This window comes from Helianthus annuus, chromosome 7 (genome assembly GCF_002127325.2).
Source record: "Helianthus annuus cultivar XRQ/B chromosome 7, HanXRQr2.0-SUNRISE, whole genome shotgun sequence".
NCBI classification, from domain to species: Eukaryota; Viridiplantae; Streptophyta; class Magnoliopsida; order Asterales; family Asteraceae; genus Helianthus; species Helianthus annuus.
The window spans coordinates 138,928,888-138,941,823 of NC_035439.2; the positions used below are offsets into that span (position 1 = coordinate 138,928,888).

At 39.7% G+C, this 12,936-nt stretch overlaps 1 long non-coding RNA gene across 1 annotated transcript; it reads left to right on the forward strand.

The window, feature by feature from the left end:
- Positions 1 to 2,256: 2,256 nt before the first annotated feature.
- LOC110867381 lies at positions 2,257 to 3,114 on the forward strand. The gene is made up of 2 exons (XR_002551558.2): positions 2,257 to 2,450; positions 2,927 to 3,114. It is a non-coding gene; the product is annotated as an uncharacterized LOC110867381 (long non-coding RNA).
- Positions 3,115 to 12,936: the final 9,822 nt, after the last annotated feature.

The following is a 12,936-nucleotide window of genomic DNA, read 5'->3' on the forward strand; positions in this document are numbered from 1 at the left end:
TTAAAGAAATCATACCTATTTTCCAAGTCATTATTAACGCGCAAAAATAACCTTTGGCTCATCCGAAAACGTCGTCTAAAAACATTCGGTCCGTGAACCGGTGTCGCATCAAAATAGTCTTTCATCAAACGCTCGTTCGCGGCTTCACGATCTCGCAAGATATAGGTGCGTCGCAAGATGGGTCGTGGAGGGGGAGTAGGCCGAATGTGCTCAAATGCTTGTAGCACAAAAGTACATGCACTCGTAACCGCTTCTTCCTCGGCCGCGTCTTCGTCAGGCGAAAAAAATTTTCGGTGAATTTCGGTGAAAGAGTCTTCCGACGGGGAACCCATTTTTTTTAATAAGGTGAGACTAGCTTTTTTAAAAATATATAGAGAATGAGAATGAGAATGTATTGAGTTGTAAAAAAAAATGGAAGAATAGGAGGGTATTTATAGTGTGAAAACTTTAAAAAATTGATTTTTTTTTTTTACATATGACCGTTGTTAAACGGTCAAAAAATACAAATCACCAACACATGGTGCCGCTATAATTTTCACGCCGTTTCTTTTTTTTTTTGGGCATAGCGCCCATCGTTTTGGTGTTGATGGCGCCATGTAGGCGCTATGGCTCATCTTCGCGCCCCAGTACGTATTACCTAAGCACGGAGTCACGGACGCAATGAACTCAAAAACATGAGATAAGAGACAAACAATCTCCTTTAAATTCAGGTTTAATCAATTATTTATGATACTTATAACTTCACTTGTAGCCCAAGATCAAAGCCCACAACTAATTTAGCAATACATTTTCTTTTTGAATGTAGCCCACCAACAAAACCAAATCCAATGGTTACGGTATAAACCAAAAACAAATACTAAAGTAAAAGCAAAAGTAAAAGCAACATATACTAAAACAATCCTATCCCAAAAACCGTGAAAACATATCCTAGCACTTACAAAAGTAAAAGCAACATATACTAAAACAATACATACGTAAAAGTAGCACTTATATTAGCACATGTAAATTAAACAAGATAATTGATTTTAGCATATATGTGTATTATATTAGTACTTTTCTTTGTGGAGAATTATATCAGCAACACCAACACAGAAAACAAAAGGAGGATCCAAAAAAAGAATTAATTGCTCGTTATCATAATTATAAGGAATTCAATATAATTGATACTATTTAGGTTATTATTTTACCCCTTTTCTATATTTGGTCGGATGTCACATGACACTTTTATTTTTAATGGTTCTTATATTTTTAGACGAAACGTGGTTTGTATTTGATCCTACTCTCATATTGGCATACTCCCACGTGTTCAACAATGTTTTCTTGTTGATGTCTTTGTTTAATCGCGTTTTGTTTTAACTCGTATTAAAACATCAATGTGAAACAAATGGAATGTTTTAGCAGGGTCGGCCATGAGAATTCATGTACCCTGTTCAAGATCGAAATAAAATGCCCTTAGGCCTTAACGAAATTCGGTATTGGGCTCATTAAAGGTTTAAACCTAATGGCAATTGACTAATAACTAATCTAAACCATAAAAATAGTTTTGTAAGTGGGCCAATGTTGGTGTTTATATGAGTATATCCTATTAATTTTTTTATTTTTACATTTACATATCGGGATTTATTTTAAATAACGTGCCCTTCGAAGTATCGGGCCTGGCCGGTGGTCCTCCTCGCCCACCCTAAAGGCCGGCCATGTGTTTTAGCTTGTTTCGAACTTCAACCTACGTAAAAATTAAAAAAAAAAAATTAAATGAGTATATATATATATATATATATATATATAACAAAATCAATGTATCTACTAAATATTATGATGAGACAGGACTAATGTAGACAGAGTTGTCTCTGAAAATTCTGATGTCTAATGCGACTATTAAAAATGAGCCTCTATAATATAAGCACATATTTATATAAAAATTCAATAATAAGACGATAATTGTGATAACAATAAACAATGCGTTAAAATGGGTAAATGATAATTGAGTTTAGATGAGCCAAGCTAAAAAGGTTAAGGTTATTGAGTTTTAAGAGTTTGATTAATTTAGTTAGTTTTTTTTTTCTAAAAAAATAATAGGTTTTAACTTCGTAGACTTTTGTTTTAAAATAGTTTTATATTTAGAATATATATAAAAAATTTAAATTTTTGAGCCCTTAAAAAATTGAGCCTTGTCTGGTCACACCACCCGCGCCCCTCTAGATCCAACCATAAATGTAGAATGCACTTATCACGTTTCATTCTTTTAAGTAACTAGTAAACTCCAAAAATGATGATTCTTGGCCACATATATCATGGTCGACGACTAACCAACACAAACATACTATCCTTGATGGAAGCGCATTTCCTCCAAAGATTGTCTCTTTTGTCCTCCGATGTTTGGACCTTTTTGATTGATTCCGGCACTTGTCAACCTTAACAACTTTGTGTGGATCATTTAGCAACTCATCAAGGTGAGTACATAGACCTTATTACCTTTTTTTGGGATCATACATATGTTGCACACTTTTTGCTTAAACATTTATGCAATTTATTACTTCATGCCTTATGTGATCACTACTTGCTTTTATATGAAACTGGTTGGTTTGCTTAAACGCATGCATTCATTAATTTTGGCCAAATCGTCTGGTAGTATATTATAGCGCTATAGGTGTGATGACTCATCTCCACTTCCATTTGGTTTTGCTCATTGCACATTTTCTCAACATGTTTGCTCTGTGAGAAGTTGAGGATGATAGAATTCGTTAAACATGTCAGCTTAGGTTTGAATGTGTTCTCAGTGACCCATACTTGTTAAATGCAATTTGCTTAGTGCTCCACTTATACCATATGAATTATACATTAGATTTTTGATACTTGCTTTTGCTATAAAACCTATGTTGCTCGCCAACTTCTTTGAAGTTGACCCTTGATTTTGCATATGTTTCAGGTGGTAACATTTGATGATAACTCGAAGCTTTCTATCACATAGGATCATGGAATTCTTTTGCCTTAGTTAAATTCTAACACAATTATTATGTTTTTCTTTGGACAAGTTGCTTGGTTTGGTTGTTTTGTTAGTTGGATTTGGTTGTTGAACATGAAATTTGAATTAATATTATATTTGAACTTTTATTAGTGCTATGTGCTATTGAACAATCTTGTGTCGTGATGCCCAAATGTTTTCGTCGTGGGTTGGGGTGTTACACGCATTAAGTGTCTGCTGAAGTGTCAACGATTGGTGTTTGTCCACCGTGTAGCCATTATAATTAATGTCCGAACTTCCGACATGATACTTCAATTGGACTTATTATTGTTCCGGCCAAAACTAAACTACAAAAATAAATTAAAAACCTTGAAATGATTTTGAAAATGTTGGAAGATCGTTTGTTTAACGACATACATACAACTACACTCATAATGAACGGTTTTGGGAAATTATCTTTCAAGGTATCCGCACTATCATATGGGTCCCTTACTCTCCATCGGCCACATAGAGACGCCAAGCTCATTCTGCAATGCTATTATAACCAAGGTGTGAATTAGTAATGGGAATGGCCATCAAAGATCTTCGATGGAAACGTTCTGACTTGTGTTTGCTACTCACATCTTGACTCAAAGACTTTATCAATCGAGATGCTTCAGCTCGAGAACTTGGATTTGGTATACTTCAATTAACTGGATTCGACCAAACTAAACTAATTGAAGAAACTGTGTGTGCAATGAATTTCCTCATCGATCACAACTTGGCTTACTACTGGGGGCCTTTGATTGGAAAGACGAGCAAATTAAGAAGGCGTGTGACATTGCCAAAGACCTTGATCTTATTGGACCAGTTGTAGCTCACTCAAGTTATAATATACCTTATAACTATTAGGTAACAAAACAATGCATTACATATAGGGGTGTGTAAACACTGCTTTTTTATCCCAAGAACCGCTAGAAACCGAACCACCTTATTGTTTATAGGTTCATATCCCGGTTCGTAAGTTTTATGTTAATCGGTACCTTCCAAGGCATTGAAGAAACCGATTAAACCGGGTAGTTTAAATTTATTCAAAATTACTTTATGCTTCATGTTAAACTAAAATGGTGCCCATGTGTTCCGCATAGCTGTCAATAGCTAATAGCGGTAAATAGCGACAAAGTACATATATGCTATGTAGCGATAGCGAGGAAATAGTGTCCGCTATTTCATGTTTAGCGAGCAGTAATAAATAAACAATCACATGCTAGCAATGGTTTTTATATACAAAGGGGAGTAGTCTAGTACAGTTTAAGGATGAGATTCAGTACAGTAATCACACCTGTACTAAAAAAATGATGCCAAATTTGAACAAAACTCGGTACCGAGTACCATACCAAATATATTGGTACGATATGGGTATCAAAACTGATATTTCGGTATGGTAACCGCTTTAGTACCAGTTGTACCACTTTGTTTTTTATTCTTCGAACGTTCCATTGATCTTGGTACGAGTCCTCATATAGGTACCGAGTACCAACAAGGTAAGGGTATCAAATATGCTAAATCAGTACGTGTACTGGTATTAAAGAAACCATAATACCAAAACCATATGATAAAATTCGAAAATAAAGCATAATATAAAGTTCAGTACTAGTACTTTTTTTACCGAAAAAGTATGGATACCCAAGGTGCCGAATTGTCACACCCCGATTTCCACGTGTCTCACCAGTGGGCCCTGTGGGGGATTACCGTGACGATGTTGGCAACAATATAGTCAAACCACACAATTATATAAATGCACAACGGAAGCTTAAAGATAAATATATACTTCAACCTCTGGTTGTAATATCAAATGTATTACAGAAGTCGAATGTATCCACAGCGGATCAAAATAATAATAAAAATATTGTTCATTCAGATTCGGCATCGAGTTTGCGAGACTATTCGTGATGCTTAGGAAGCTAATACCAGCCCATTTCGTATAGTACCTGCACTTAATCTTTTTGGGGAAAATACGTCAGTTTACACTGGTAAATACATTCAACTGACACATTTGAAAATGTTTATTAAAATTGATTTGAATGCACAAGGCACAAACTCTTTTATAACTTGGGAAAATTATTAAAATCTTGTGAACGTTTTACATGTTCTTTTATGCGTTCAGTAGCCCGGGTCATACCGGGTTAAAGATTTATAGACACACCACATTGCGTAAAACCGTAGTATAAAAACCAACGGCTACGTCTTTTAATTTAATGTCGACAATATATACCGGGTGTACGCCTACACCGGGATGTCGATGGTCGTGGCCATTTCGTAAAATGATGCCAAGGATATCCGGGACAACGGTCATTAAACCCCCCAAAGGCTTTTAAGAAACAAAACTGTTTAAATGAGCCGATCATATTATTTAATTAACCACCTAAGCGATGGAAAATATAATGCTCAATCAAGCGGTATTAACATACCGTAACCCAAGCCCGTATAGGGGAAATAAGTTAAAGTATTTACCTTTGCAAGTATATATCCTTAGTTCGACTAAATCGCCGATAGCTTTTACCGGGGCTCCTAATCTGGAACGAAGGTTTTAATTAACCTCTTAGAATCCTAACGGGTCCTTATATTAGCCGTAGCCTAGACCGGTTGGTTCCGATATATATAGATATGGTTTAATCGCGCGAAAAGGCGAAAACCGAGAATGGAGTGTGATTCTGACCCAATAAGTTTAGAGACTTGTTTTATATGGGTTTATGGTTCACACTCTGGAATTTGGGGTTCAAATATTATAATTTGACCCGTATCGGCTAATTTATGAAAACTAGTTTCATAAGCCGAACCGTGCGCGCAATAGGCGAAATGGTTAACCATGAGAGTCTTACGCTTATTTCCCAAGTTAATATGCCTTAAAGAGGTTGTGGTATCAGTAGGATACCATCCGTGATGCCCGTAACGAGTTTAAGTTAATATTACGCCCCGTAGGGGTTTTTCGGTCATTTTAAAGTCTTTTAAAGGGCTTTTCGAGTTCTACAGGAAATCTGAGTTTCCCGAACAGTTTATAAAGTCTAAAATACTTTATTTATTATTTAAAATCAGTAGCAACTGGAATCGGGTCAAAAGACCTTGTAGAACTCATGTTTTGGCCGAAAAGGGCATATTCGGTATTTACCGAACCGTAGCCATAACCGCAGGTTATGAGCGAGGTAAAAATTATTAAAAATCTTTAAAATTCCCAAAATATTATTTTAATACAGTGGGTAAAAGTTTTGGTGACGAAATCTTGGTTTAGATAGGCGTTATGCTAATCGCGCCGTTTATTACTAAAGTTTACTTTAAATGCGCCATTTAGCATAACTCTCATTCTAGACCTCGGATTGACGTGAAACTTTAAGGACATGCTTATAATTTAATAAGCAAGGTTCTGGTCCGTTCACGTGTCCGAAATACTCGTTTTATTTTCAAAATGGCGTTACGGTCAACTTTTAGGCGATTAACGGAAATGCGTAAAAGACTCGGATAACTCATGAACCGATCACAGAGGTTTATACCATCATGTAACCTGGTCCTAAGAGAGTCCTAAGGTATGTCTATACCTCACTAAAACGGGTCAGAACTGAAGTCAATGCAAAAGTCAAACTTTTGCGACATTCGGCTCCGAACCGGTTCAATATAGCAAATGATCGATTCAAACGAGCGCAAACAAGTTTATATACTTAATATCATATTTTATGAGTGTCAAAACAGGTTTCTTAGTATGTACATTACAGATTATGCATAAATCGCTAAAATAGCTTTCTGTTGACTTTTTAAGTGCGCGTTTGACTCGATATTTGACATAGTTAGAGTGGTGATCAGGGGGAACCCTTTTAGGGGTTTATTACCCACATAAATACCAACTCAAAACCACTTTTGATTCGTCATAAGACTGAACCATTTGCAAGTTATTGTAATGACAACCGTTAGTTACGACGGTTGTGTTTATAAGCTATAACTATGGAAATGCAAGACCATATTGATTGTGAACGACTTACAGAAGTTGTTTCTTGCTTATAGAGCAGAGATGGATGCTTGGGAGCTCTTAGAATGATCAGAGATGTGTGTTTGAGGTGTGGTGAACATATGCTCACAAGTATGCTATTTATAGCCAAAGAAAGCACCTAAGATCATCACAACTCAGTCTACATTTGATCATGGATCATGGGCAGGTGTCCCTAAGTGATATGGGTCAAGTGTAGGGTGCACATGCCTCATTCATTGGTGTTTTGATCGTTCAAAGGCTCCAAAAGGCAAGTAGTTACAACTTTCTGCATCTGGGCGTTTTACGCGGCCCGCATGGGAGTTCCATGCTTGTTTAATGCGGGTCGCCTGGGATTCAAATAACAGGCGCGTAAAACAGGAGGCTCGCGGCCCGCCTACACTTAGGCTATTACTTAACGCGGGTCGCGAGAGGCTTGGTTTCCAGAAATTTTAAATCTTTTGAAATGATTATCAGAATCTGGTAATTAATAACGAAATCTTTCGTAATGATTTACCTTACCTTTCGGGTTTGAAGGGGTAACTTTGCGGTTTGGCCCTCGGTTAATTACAACTAAGGACCTCGTGTTATTTACCCGCGTTATTAAATCCCCGGTTAGTTTATTAATTATTCAGAAAGACTTAACTTTCATTATTGACGCTTTTAACCCTTCTTCTACGAATTCGATCGTAACTTTCTCGTTTCATAACGAAACTTCGCGAAATTTATATATTATATTTTAGTGAGTGTATAATACCGTTACAAGCCTTGGGAACGTCAAAGGGTCACTCAGAGGTATAATTAAACATGTTGACACAGTTAACCCCTGTAGCTCGTAATCTCTCACTTTCTTCTGCGTTTCGCTCCCGTACGATCTATGATTCATTCGTTTGAAGGTTCAAGCATTATTTAGGGTTACTATACAGTATATTTACCCTTGTTGACATTTATAACCCTCGAATTTACATACTTTCAAGGTTTGTCAAAATTAGTCCTTTATTTAATATCAATGCCACGTGTAAACAAATGACACGTGTTAGCACATTATTGGACACAAAAAATCGAGGTGTTACATCCTCACCCCCTTAAAATAAATCTCGACCCGAGATTTACTCAAATAAATAGGGGTACTTTTCTTTCATTGTGTCTTCGACTTCCCACGTATATTCGGGACCTCTACGAGCATCCCATTTGACTTTTACAATCGGTACGTGTTTTCTTCGAAGCTTCTTCACCTGTCGATCTTCAATCGACAAAGGTTTTTCTATAAATTTTAAGCTCTCATCTATATGCACATCTGTGTGTGGAATCACCAATGATTCATCGGCGAAGCACTTTTTGAGATTGCAGATGTGGAACACATTGTGAATTCCACTGAGCTCTTCAGGCAAGTTCAACTTATAGGCGACTGACCCGACCCGTTCAATGACCTCAAAAGGTCCTATGTATCTCGGACTCAGTTTGCCTTTCTTGCCGAAACGCATCACCCCTTTCCAGGGTGATACCTTAAGCAACACTTTTTCACCTACTTCGAAGTGAAGATCCTTACGTTTTGGATCAGCGTAGCTTTTCTGCCTATCGCGGGCAGCCTTGAGACGTTCCCGGATCTGGACAATATTGTCCGTTGTCTGGAAAACAATCTCTGGTCCTGATAATTGGACCTCTCCTACTTCCGCCCAACAAACAGGCGATCTACATTTCCTACCGTATAATGCCTCGAAAGGCGCAGCCTTTATGCTGGTGTGGTAGCTATTATTGTAGGAGAATTCGATTAGGGGTAGGTTCTTATCCCAGTTACCACCTAAATCGATCGCACACGCACGTAGCATGTCTTCTAGCGTTTGGATAGTGCGCTCACTTTGACCGTCCGTCTGTGGATGGTAAGCCGTACTAAAGTTTAAACGCGTGCCCAAAGATTGCTGGAAACTCTTCCAGAAGTGAGACGTGTACCTGGTATCCCTGTCGGAGATAATAGTCACAGGTATGCCGTGTAAAGCTACAATCTTATCAACATACAGTTGGGCTAACATATCGGAGCTATATGTCTCCTTGATGGGTAGAAAATGAGCTGATTTAGTCAGCCTATCGACTATGACCCATATTGTATCGTTTCCCTTCCTGGTTTTGGGTAACTTGGTTATGAAGTCCATAGTTACGCATTCCCACTTCCACTCGGGAAGTTCAGGCTGTTGTAGCAAGCCAGACGGCTTTTGGTGCTCGGCTTTGACTTGAGCACAAGTCAAGCACTTTGCTACATGGGCGGCCACAGACTTTTTCAAGCCTATCCACCAGTAGTTTGCCTTTAAATCTTGATACATCTTGTCTGCTCCAGGATGGACTGAGTATTTGGAACTATGGGCTTCCTGGAGGATAACATCTCGTAGTCCTCCATAGATCGGAACCCATATACGTCCGTTCAGTCTAAGGATTCCATCCTTGCTAAGAGTCAACTGCTCCTCAGTTACTCCTAACTTTTCAATAGGATAATTAGCTTCCAACACAGCCTCTCGCTGTGCAGCTAAAATCCTTTCAATTAAATTGTTCTTGACCTCAATGCTTTTGGCATTGATTCGAATAGGTTTTACCCTTTCTTTCCTGCTTAAGGCATCAGCAACCACATTCGCTTTGCCGGGATGGTACCTGATCTCGCAATCATAGTCATTCAAGGTTTCCATCCAACGGCGCTGCCTCATGTTCAACTCCTTCTGGTTGAACAGGTGCTGGAGGCTTTTGTGATCAGAATAAATCACAAATTTAATACCATAAAGGTAATGCCTCCACAATTTTAGTGCAAATACAACGGCACCCAACTCCAAGTCGTGGGTGGTGTAATTCTTTTCGTGCACCTTTAATTGTCTTGAAGCGTAGGCAATCACCTTGCCCTTCTGCATAAGCACACACCCCATACCCGTGTGTGATGCATCGCAGTAAACTACGAATTCTTCTGTACCCTCAGGTAAGGTCAACACAGGTGCGTTGCTCAGCTTTTGCTTCAGTATTTCGAAGGACTCTTGCTGCTTTGGGCCCCAAATAAACTTTTCTTTCTTCTTGGTCAGGGAAGTCAAGGGCGCAGCAATCCTCGAAAAATTTTCAATGAACCTCCTGTAGTATCCTGCTAACCCCAGGAAACTACGGATTTCGGTAGGCGTCTTTGGCTCTTGCCAGTTCGTGACTGCCTCTACCTTAGCGGGATCCACTTGGATAGCACGCTCACTCACAACGTGACCTAAAAACTGAACCTCTCGTAGCCAGAATTCACACTTCGAGAATTTGGCGTAGAGTTTCTCACGCTGTAGTAATTCGAGAATGCAACGGAGGTGCTTCTCGTGGTCAGCTTGGTTCTTGGAATATATAAGGATATCGTCGATGAAGACTATAACAAATTTGTCCAAATACGGCTTGCAGACGCGATTCATGAGACCATGAACGCAGCCGGTGCATTTGTGAGCCCAAAAGGCATCACTAGGAACTCGTAATGACCGTAGCGAGTCCTAAATGCTGTCTTATGTACATCCTCATCTCTGACCCTTAGTTGATGATAGCCCGACCTCAAGTCGATCTTCGAGAAATAGCTTGCTCCTTGCAGCTGATCGAACAGATCATCGATCCTTGGTAAAGGATATCTGTTCTTTATGGTAACTTTGTTTAGCTCTCGATAATCGATGCACAACCGCATCGATCCGTCCTTCTTCTTTACAAATAGGACTGGTGCTCCCCAGGGAGATGAACTAGGTCTGATAAAACCCTTCGCCAGCAGTTCATCCAACTGGGTCCTCAGTTCTTTCATTTCCGTTGGAGCTAGCCTGTAAGGTGCTCTTGCTATCGGAGCCGCTCCAGGGATGATGTCTATTCTGAACTCCACTTGTCTATCTGGTGGCAAACCAGGTAGTTCTTCAGGAAAAACTTCGGGGTATTCAGAAATGACAGGAAGATCCTCGATCTTCGGCTTAGGTTCTTCTATTATCACCTGAGCCATGTAAATTACACAGCCTCTGTTTAAACACCTTGAAGCTTTGAGCATAGATACGTCCTCGGGTAACCCGTACTGCGTATCTCCTCGAATGGTAAGCGATTCGCCACTCGGAGTCTTTAATACTATGTGCCTTTTGCCGCAAATGATTTGGGCCTGATTACGGGATAACCAGTCCATGCCTAGCACAATGTCGAAACCCGCTAATTTGAAGGGAAGTAGGGATAAAGGAAAAGAACGATTCCTAATGGATATTTCACATCCCTCTAAGACAGTGGAGACGGTTTCTATCGTGCCGTCTGCTAACTCTACTTCGTATTTCATATCAAGGGTTTTGATAGGCATATTTAGTAGTTGGCAAAATTTCTGGTCTACAAAGGATTTATCGGCGCCAGAATCGAATAGTACTCTTGCAAATATATTATTTACGAGAAAAGTACCTGTAAGCACGTTGTCGTTCTGGACCGCTTCCTTTGCATCCATGCGAAAAACTCTCGCATTTGACTTCTTGGTCTCTTCCGCCTTCTTGGCATACTTAGGGCAGTTACTCTTGATGTGCCCCTTTTCGTTACAACCATAGCAGGTTGCATCCTTGATCTTTTTGCACTCCACAGTCTTATGATCCTTGGACTTACACAGTCCACAGGAAGGAGTCTTTGGTTGTGACTGTGAATTTTATGCAAATCTGCATTTCCCAGAGTGGGGTTTCTTGCAGATTTTGCAGTTGGGCCTTTCACCAGCTTGCCCATCTTTCTTCGTCTCAGCCCCTTTCTTGCCGTCACCGTTTCCACGGTGCTTCTTTCCAGATCTTCGTGAGGTATCATCCTCACGTTTTCTCTTCTCAGTCTCCTTGCTCCTTAGTGTCCTCAGACGGACAGCGTCTAAGGTGAGAGACAAGGAGAGGTCAGTAACTGACCTGAAGGTCGTCGGCCGGGAGGCCTTTACACTCGCCTTTATTGCGGGCTCCAAGCCCCCAATGAAACGGGCGATTCTTCGGGATTCTGGTGTCACAAGGTATGGGACCAGACGAGACATTGTATTGAAACTCGTCAAATATGCCTGGCAGTCCAGGTTCGTCATTACCAGTGACACAAAGTCAGCCTCGATCTTCTCAACCTCATGCTGAGGGCAGTAGTTTTCCTTAATGAGAGCAATAAATTCCTCCCATGTCATCTTGTACAAAGCAGACTTACCCGATGCCTGCACCAACGCTCTCCACCATGCCAGGGCCTCGCCCTTAAATGACTGGGACACATACTTCACCACATCCTTCTCTGCACACCCGCTGATGTCCACAATAGTGTCCATCTCATCAAGCCAGGTGATACAATCAACAGCACCTTTCTCCCCTGTAAATTCCCGGGGCTTACAAGATACAAAGTATTTGTAGGTGCAACCCTTAGCATTCGATGCATCAGTATATTCTCTATCGCGATGAACACTGTTCTCAGTGGACGAGTGTTTGTCGTCATCTTTCTTGGGTTGAGAGGGTGGTTTGGAGTGTGTCTTTGGTTTAGAGGGTGGTTTTGATACGGTTCTGCCTTGGGACTCAGTATATTGACGATCAAGAGCTGCCTGAACAGCATTGTCAATCAGAGCCTTTAGCTGTGCGCCTGTCAGATGCACTGGCGCATTGTCGTAGTCATCTTCATTTGTATGGCTGTTCTCTCCATTGGGATCCGCCATTGTAACTTGAATCTGTTACAGAAGATAACAAAATTTCATTCAGGAGATTATTATATAATTGTCTTTTATGACAATTTGTCAACCATGGCAACAGAGACCATATTGGGTTAACTTATTAATTCATTAGATATTAGGATTTGAATATATCCTATTTCAGCTATATCAATAATATTGGCGGCATAAAGCCTAATCACGAGGATGTTTTATAATATTAGCCGAGATTCCAGAGAATCAAAGGCATAGAGGTTTGAACCGTAGTTCTTTTATCTCTTTCTGACAGAGAGTCATAGACCACCACTGCCTTTTGTCTTTATATGACAATTA